The following is a 9355-nucleotide window of genomic DNA, read 5'->3' as shown; positions in this document are numbered from 1 at the left end:
TTTATCTCTATATGTTTGGTTCTAGAATGCATGACATGATTTTTAGTTACAATGATCGCACTTCTGTTCTCCCATTTTAAAGGAATGTGATCAAGGATTACTCCAAAGTCTTCAAGTTGTTTCATCTAGCAACTTTGAGCACAACAAATTTTAGTTGCAATATATTCAACTTCTGTAGTAGATAATGCTACACAAGCTTGTTTCTTGCAATTTCAAGATATAAGAGAGCTTCCTAACAGATGGCATGTCTCACTTGTGCTTTTCCTTTCTAGTTTCCATTGGTTGTGCCCTTAAGGTACTTAATGATACTTTTAAGAGCTGTTAAGTGAGATTCCTTAGGATTAGAATAATACCTTGCACACAAGCAAACACTGACATAATTAATATCTGGTCAACTTGTAATTAAGTAAAGAAATGACCCAATGATACCTCTATATCCTGACTCATCGACTGATTTAACTTTCTATTCTAAGTCATGATAGATTGATGTTGCCATTGGAGTTGATGCTTCTTTGTACTTTTTCATGCCGAATTTCTTAATTAGTTACGAATAGTATTTGGTTTGACATAGGAAGGTTCCATCTTTCATTTGTTTGACTTTGATTCATCAAGTTTGTTTAAAAACACCCACTTGGTTTTGAGTGACTTGTGAGAGGCGGGTTTATGAACTAAGTTCGACACTCTATTCCTTTTAAACTGATTTAGCTCTTCATGCATAGCCATCACTAATACAAAACTGTTGTTTTATGATGATGATTCTAAGACGGTTCTGTGGGACCGTCTTTGAATATGACACAAAGATATTTTTGTAATTAGGGGAATAAAATTTGTTTTTTACGACACACATTCTAAGACGGTTATGAGAAAACTGTTGTCGTTTGCTCTGAATCCCTAGTTTTTTCTCCTCCCACCCTCGAATAGTCTCATTCAAGCTATCTCCAACTTGCCCTCTGTGAAGCACTCTCCTGCCTTCTTTGCGCCTTCACTCACTCTCCTGTCTCACTTACTCACTTTGGTCTGTCGAGCTATCTTGTAACTCATCGGTCATCGAAAGTCTCCCTTGTGGCGCGCATATCGTCATACAAGTAATCTATTAGATTTTCATCTTCAACCAATTATACAATGAATAAGGATTTTATAGCTGTGTTTGCTTCCTGAAACCATCTAATTTGTAGATTCCTACATCTATTATTTGTTATATTGAGTTTGTGAAAAACCCTTTGAATGCAAGAATCTTCTTGAACCCTTTCAAAAACACCGCTTACTATGTTTTTGGTACTCAAGGTGGTAAAGAAATGCAGCATTGACAATTGCCACACCTACAATAAATATTTAGTCATCACTTATACCAGATTCCACAAGCAGCATTACAACAGGCCAGGCATATGTCAAATAAATAGGCAAACATAATCGCTCTATCTTTACTTGTAATAAGGCCAAATAGATCGACAACAATGCAGAGTATATTAGAAAAGATAAAGTCATCAAATCATATGGACTGGATGAACAAACACCAATAATGAACATGATAGGTTATATCATGTAGGAATATATCATAATACTCCTTACCAGTAATAATTCCTACCAAATGACTAGTAATTGAGAATTTAGGTCATTAATATGAAATTTTAAGTCCCAACTATTCCAAAAGCTTAAACAGTCCCCTCACACAAGTGCCATTTGGGCTTGAAGCATGGATATTACATAGGCCTAAATGCCTCGTGATTATTCAACACTTCATTAGAAGAATGGGGGTGTCTAAGAAGGAGTTCTAGATCACTTGGTCAATGAGGATCCAATAGAATAATACCATGTTGAAATTATAGAAATTTAGGTATAGCTGGAGGAAAAGGAGAGAATAAGAACTGAATATTAATGACCGTTGTATTGACTTCATATGATGTGAAATGTGATGTTGCATGCAAAACATAAAGCACTAACCCTTATTTATCCAAATATTCTATCATAATTATAATTTTACAAAGTCTTAATAGATAAACTAACATTCTCTAAATTACTCCAAAGATATAATCAATATAATATTGGATGTTTTTCATTTAACAACTTTATTCCACTAGCTGGGGATTGGATATCTTTCATATATTCTAACAACTTTGAAGATAGAATAAAACTTCCTCAATAATAGGTGTCCTATACCAATGGCAGTTCTGGTTCTTGATACTATAGAATTAGGTCATAATCCTCATCTCCATTTTATCCCTATCCAAACCAGGCAAATTGAGACGAAGATTTTGCAAATTATATATATCAAATTTCAACACTTTCTACACTGTCCAATATTGGATATTTTTCATTTAACAACTTTATTCCACTAGGTGGGGATTGAATATCTTTTATATATTCTAACAACTTTGAAGATAGAATAAAACTTCCTCAATAATATGTGTCCTAAACCAATGGCAGTTCTGGTTCTTGATACTATAGAATTAGGTCCTATACCAATGGCAGTTTTGGCCGCTAAGCGAGCAGATATGCTGGGCCTAACTTGCGCACTAAGCTAGGTGTTCCAAACTTCAATTTTTTCTTCAAGACATTTCCTTCACATTTTTGCATCAATTTTTCCTCTAAATCACTTGTAATTTCCTTCTTTTGAATCCTACTAGTCAAAAATTAAAATGATATTAAAATTCTCATTATTTCATTGAAACCAATAATAAAATAAAGGAATTCTAACTATTGTTAGTCAAAATGGACTATCAATTAAATCCAAATTTCGTTGTTATCACATGTAATCAATTAATTAGTACAGTAATCGATTAAAATAGATCGAGTGTTTTAAACACTACAATCACTTATATGGTAATCAATTAAAACACGGGGTGATCGATTAAAACATACAATTTTCAAAACTAATAACACACAAAATGTAGTGGTAATCGATTAAATTAAGGGATAATCGATTAAAACAACAAGTTCTAAAACTAATAATACACATAAACACGTAGTAATCGATTAATGCAAATGTGTAATCACTGGAAACAAAGAGAAAAACGAAATAATCAATGTGAACATGCATTTTTCAGAGAACAAATAACTAAACAAAAAGCATATCAACATACTAAGACAATTCAAAGTGAAATCAAGAGAGGATTCTAGTGTTCTTGGCATATGCAATGCTGCCACTCTTATGCCACTAGAAGGTATGGAGAAACTAAGAGCCATGGGCTGAGGTGGCATTGGCAGTGGAGATGCTGCACTTGATGCAACCAAATTATTTGCAGTGGAAACCTTTTGACCTCTAGACACCAATGGACTAGAATGACCCACTACACCTAAAAGCCTTGAATTGGAGGGGAAGCTAGTTAGAGGCCTAGCTAGGAAGTTCATGAACTGGTGTGGGTAGCACATATGAACTGAACTTCCATGATAAAGATGGGTGCATTTGTCTCAGTTTTTCACTTGCATCTGGTTTATTATCGGCAAAAAGTGGGGCAGATTGGGTCCCTGCCCTAACCTTCAAGGAAAAAAATTCCTTATAAGGTTGTCTAAGTTTTCCTGCAAATAGATGTTGAAGATATACTTTTGTAACTGCTTAATATTTTATTTTTCAATTTTTAAAATAGGATTTAATAAATAAGTTGATTTCCTATATTTTAGGAGTAAGTCAGTTTTAATGGATTAACCTAGTCAATAAGTGGTTCCTATCTTTAAGGAGCAAGTTAGTTTTAATATTATGTTTTGCTAATATCTTGTTATCTAATTAGTTTATCTTTTTCTATTTATTGTATCGCTGTTGAGAACAATTTGAATTAGAATAGAATAATTCTATTTCCTCCGCATACGTATTGTCTCTCTTCTCTCCTCTATTTTTTATAATTTCCTCCACAAAACCAACAATTGGTATCAGAGCCTTATTCTTACGGGACCTGTACCATGGAAGGTGAAGCAAGTTTTTCCCACATAACTCTTCCAATCTTTGATGGAGAGAATTATGATCTTTGGGAAGTGAAAATGCAATCCTACATGGAGTCTTTGGATTTGTGAGATGTTGTGGAAGAGGATTATGAAATATATCTGCTGCCTGAAAATCCCACCATGGCCCAAATTAAAAATCACAAGGAAAGAAAGATGAAGAAGGCAAAGGCGAGGTCATGTTTGTTCACTAGTGTTTCACAAATGATATTCATCAGAATCATGACTCTTAATTCACCCAAAGCAATTTGGGATTATTTGAAAAAGGAATACACTGGAGATGATAGAATACGAAGCATGCAAGTGCTGAATTTAAGGAGGGAATTTGAGCTTCAAAGGATGGAAGAGTCAAAGACAATCAAAGAATACTCAAACAAATTGTTGGGTATTGCCAACAAGATAAAGTTGTTGGGAAGTGATTTTGCTGATTCGAGAATTGTAGAGAAAATTTTGATAACGGTGCCGGAGAGGTATGAAGCATCTATAGCTTCATTGGAGAACACAAAGGATCTGTCAAAAACCACATTGGCAGAAGTGTTACATGCCCTGCAAGCTCAAGAGCAGCGATGGTTGATGAGGCAAGATCGTGTTGTCGAAGGTGCTTTGCCCGCCAAACATCATGAAGTTGATGAAAGCAAAAAGGATTTTTTCAAGAAGAATCAACCAGCAAGTAGCGAAAATAGTGCAAACAACCAAAATAAAGGTAAGGATAAAAAGAAAAATTATCCACCTTGTCAGCATTGTGGCAAAAAAGGTCATGCACCTTTTAGATGTTGGAGGAGACCAGATGCAAAATGTAACAAGTGCAACCAGATAGGGCATGAAGCGGTGATCTACCCCAACAAAAAGGAAAAGGAACTGTTGCAATTTTAATGTGCTCAGGTATCAAATTAATATCAGATGTTCTTTATGTACCTAACATTGACCAAAACTTGCTAAGTGTAGGTCAATTGATTAAAAAGGGATTTAAAGTGTCCTTTGAACATCAACATTGCTTTATCTATGACAATTTTGGCCGGGAAGTCCTAAGGGTTAAAATGAAAGGTAAAAGCTTCTCATTTGATCCAGCAGAGGAGGAGCATACAACCTATTTCACTCAAGTCACACCCACGGAACTCTGGCACAAGAGACTTGGTCATTGCCATCTTGAAAGAATGCTAAACATGAAAAAAGGAAATATGCAAAAGAAAATTTGAAGAAGTTTCAAATGGAGGAATGCAAATCTGTTAGCACACCAATGAATCAAAAGGAGAAGTTCAACAAGGAAGAAGGTGTTGATAACATTGATGAAGGATATTATGAGAGCTTGATTGGATGTCTAATGTATCTCACTACAACAAGGCCAAACATTCTATTTGCTCAAAAGAACAAAACTGGAATTTTTGTTGACAATCAAGTAGTCATTACTATTGCAAACAATCCCGTGTGTCATGGGAAGACTAAACATTTCAACATCAAGTTCTATTATTCGATAAAGATGCAATAAAGTGGAGAAGTGAACTTAATTTACTGCAAGTCTAAAGATCAACTGGCTGACATGTTTACAAAGTTACTACCTATCAACAAACTTGAATTCTTAAGGCAAAGAATTGGAGTTTGCAGTTCCAAAAGCAAGGAGGAGTGTTGAAGATATACTTTTGTAACTACATAATATTTTATTTTTCAATTTTTAAAATAGGATTTAATAAATAAGTTGATTTCCTATATTTTAATAGTAACTCAGTTTTAATGGATTAACCTAGTCAATAAGTGGTTCCTATCTTTAAGGAGCAAGTTAGTTTTAATATTATGTTTTGCTAATATCTTGTTATCTAATTAGTTTATCTTTTGCTATTTTTTGTATCGCTATTGAGAACAATTTGAATTAGAATAGAATAATTCTATTTTCTCTGCATACGTATTGTCTCTCTTCTCTCCTCTGTTTTTTATAATTTCCTCCACAAAACCAACAATAGAGCAAAATATATTCACTACACATTCTCTTGTATACTTTAAATTTTATAGGCAAAAGGAAATTGAAGATAATAGATGTCTTTTTTTACCTTAGCAGCTTCAGCTGTAGAATCTCTAGGAAGTGTAAGTTCCACCTAATCCAACTGTAAAAGAAACAAACATGGTTAAGAAACAAGTCATCAACATGAGTAACATAAGCTAATTGAAGTGTTTTATAAACTTGAAAATTAAAGGTATATATATTTGGTTTTCATCCAAAATCTGCACAATCAGAAGTTCATTACTGAAAACTTCCATAGCATTTTTATGCATTGACCAGAGCAGTTAAAACTCAGTCTTGTTGAAGAGGTTCTTGCTCAATCCATCCATCAAGCAGCATTTAACTTAAACTATTTACTCAAGTGCATAGAGCAGATAGTCACATTTAAACAAATAAGGATGCAAAGTTTCTGTGCATAACACTGTAGAACATCTTTGTCCACAACTCTATAATGCTCATGGAGTTTGTTTCCTAAAGGCCTTCCTACAGAACATAATCTCTCCCCCCCTCCCCCCCTCCCCCCCTCATTCATTTACTAATTAATTTTGATTTTACTTGTATTCTCTTTAGCATGCAATAGGATTCAAACCCCTCAACCACCACCACGTGACTGCACAATAATTCGCCTGTACTCATTTATGCCTGTTAGTAGATTTAGTTAACCAGTCTTCATTAGACATCCATTTCTAAATAACCTAGAGAAACATAAAAGAGGAAGAAAAAGATTATAGATTCCTAGTTTCTTAAGGTAGCCACCTCCATTGAGTTTCATCATGTAGAAACATCTTGGTCTTGTTCAATTTGTCAATAGTCAAAACTCAGCTCCCCATCACACTACTAGAATAATGTTTTTTTACGACATAGTATTTAAGTCGGTTATCCAGAACCGCCTTAGATAGTGGCGCGGTGGCAAACTTGTAATTATCAAAGCTGAGAATAATTTTTTACAACGTAAATTCTAAGGCGGTTATAAATAACCGTCTTAGTAACTCGCTGGGTGGCATTTTTGTAAATATCAAAAAATGTTCAACGACGGGTTTGGATAAGGAACCGCCTTTGTTTTATTTCCCTCAAATTAGGGATTTTATAGCCATCCCTTTCCATTCTTCACCCAGCGTCCCCTTTGGTCTTTACCAGCATCCCTTTCCACTCTTCACCCACTCTTCACCCACGACGAGAAGTTTGTGACCCATCATCACTAAGCCCTGTCGAACAGAAGTTTGTGACCCATCATCATAACCGCCATTATCTCCATAATCACCTTCATCCCCATCCTCCTCTTCAAGACCACTGAAGTGGTAATCAATGTGTTGCTGTTCAGTATCTGATTTTACATGTGGTTCTACTGTCTCAAGGGACTTGACTGCTTTCTTGACGAAACATAACTGTTTTCGGGCATAACAAAAATCAACGGTAATCAACATAAAAATAGAAAAAGAAGGAATTCCCAATTCTTAGAAGGAAATAGGGAAATATGAAGAACCTGAGCAGCATGGTGGCTTGCTGCCAGTGTTAGAAGACTACATGATTGTCCTTGCTTCAGAGATTTCAATCGGAAAACAAACAATGTAGCGTCTTTGTCATATTCATCATGAGCAGTTTGCAATTGATGCAACAAAAAAGTCTCCCCTTTTCCACCTTTAGACCTGTCTCCTTCTCTATATCTTGTTACCATATAGTCATACAAGTCTCTGCAGATCATGCAACACAATGATAAGAAATAATATATCTGTATGACATTGAAAGAAAAAACTAGATCCAACAAATCATTTCAAACCTTTTCTTGTCACATTGCCGCTTCATCTCCTGGACAAAAAAAAAAAAGACCAGAAGCACACTTTGCATTTTTCAGCTGACTGTGAACCTGAGAATTTTGGTTGTCCTGTTGACAACGCTAATGACAAGGACAAATATCAGGTTGGAGAAGTGCGTTCAATGAGTTTGTGTCAATATTTAGCTTTCTTATATGTTTTCTTTAAATTATTAACAAATTAATTCTATTTTTTTTTCTTGCATTGTGGTTGGTGCGCCAAAATGTCAAATTTCAATGGGAGTGTCTGACGCAGGAATAAGGAAGCGTTCCAGGGTGATTGTCAGTGTGTTGGCATACTCATGTCCCATTGATTTCAATGTTTTGTAATTGATCCTTTTTAATTAAGTATGGCAGAAGTTGGAACAACATAATGCCGATTTGTTGAGGGCCTACTATATCAGACTAAAATTGAAAAAGAAAATACTATTATTCAAATCATTTACTTGAGCATCAATATCATTTCAATGTGGCTTTCTTCCTGAATGGCTTAAGTTAACCATATTCCTTTTTGATTTTTTCAGAAAGAACCCAGTGCAGAGTGCGAAGAGAACATTTCAACTGACTAGAGCTGACAAGGACTTGGTATCAAAACCACAATTTGATGTTGAGGTTGGCTAGGATTTTCAGTGCATGTAGATTAGTGCATATCCTTCTATGCATTGGTTTGCTTACTTATTGAACAAATGACTTGTAGACTTGGTGTATTCTCTTGAACGACAAGGTTCCATTCAGGATGCAATGGCCACGGTATACAGACCTGCAGGTCAATGGTATGTTTTAAGTCATGCTCTCCTTATTAATTTGGAGTTAGATTTCATGTTGGAAGTTTAGTTTATTTTTCATGGAATGTTATGGGACTAGAAACACGTCATTTTAAAGTAAAACACCAAATATCTGTTTGTGATGAAATCTATTTTCCTTGATTTTTGACCATTATGATTATATAGGTGTTCCTGTTCGTGCAACTAACAGACCTGGTTCACAGTTGCTTGGGGCTAATGGTCCAATTGTAAGTTTGTTGTCATATACAGTTATGAATTGTACAACTATTTAAAATTGTGAGACACTAGTTCATTTACTATTTGTTTTTGTTTTATTCAATTTCTTATTTGTATAAAACCTTTGTCATATTAAGGCATATACAAAAGATGGAATTAATAAGATTTCCTTAACAGGATGTGACGCTCGCATTTTTTGTTTAGGGGTTCGTATTGTTAAAAGGTGCAATATGCAACAGGTAGGTTGCACTCTTAGCTTGATAAATTTATAAGCAAACTATTTTGAATTACAGTTGGTTCCTTAATCCATCCTTCTGATATTGAATAATCAAGTTTGAAGTATTTCCCTGTATGAGGTTGGGCCAAAGTATGTTTTTTTAACCTGTTCCTGCACTTCTGTTGAAGTAAGTTTCATCTTTTTTTAACCTGTTCCTGTGATCTGATACTGCATTTCTATGAGGGTGGGACTGGCACAGTGAATGATGAGTTGTGTGGGGCCTTTTGCTCATTTTGAGTTTGTTCCTTGACATAATTGTGAGCCCGTGGCATTTATTTTCAGCCTAGTTTTCTTCAGGTTGTGGGATATTTCATGTGAACTGGATCTCGGTGTTGTGATTT

General features: G+C 35.0%; 1 long non-coding RNA gene and 1 pseudogene across 1 annotated transcript; one reads left to right on the top strand and one right to left on the bottom strand.

The window, feature by feature from the left end:
* Positions 1-3331: 3331 nt before the first annotated feature.
* Positions 3332-7771, bottom strand: LOC114378862 (annotated as a pseudogene).
* Positions 7772-8285: 514 nt separating this feature from the next.
* On the top strand, positions 8286-8743 carry LOC114379996. Its single transcript, XR_003659636.1, has 3 exons — positions 8286-8348; positions 8434-8509; positions 8687-8743. It is a non-coding gene; the product is annotated as an uncharacterized LOC114379996 (long non-coding RNA).
* The last annotated feature ends 612 nt before the right edge of the window (positions 8744-9355 follow it).

This window comes from Glycine soja, chromosome 12 (assembly GCF_004193775.1).
Source record: "Glycine soja cultivar W05 chromosome 12, ASM419377v2, whole genome shotgun sequence".
Lineage (NCBI taxonomy): Eukaryota > Viridiplantae > Streptophyta > Magnoliopsida > Fabales > Fabaceae > Glycine > Glycine soja.
Note: the sequence above shows the minus strand (reverse complement) of the source record. Positions and strands in the feature narration are given on the sequence as shown.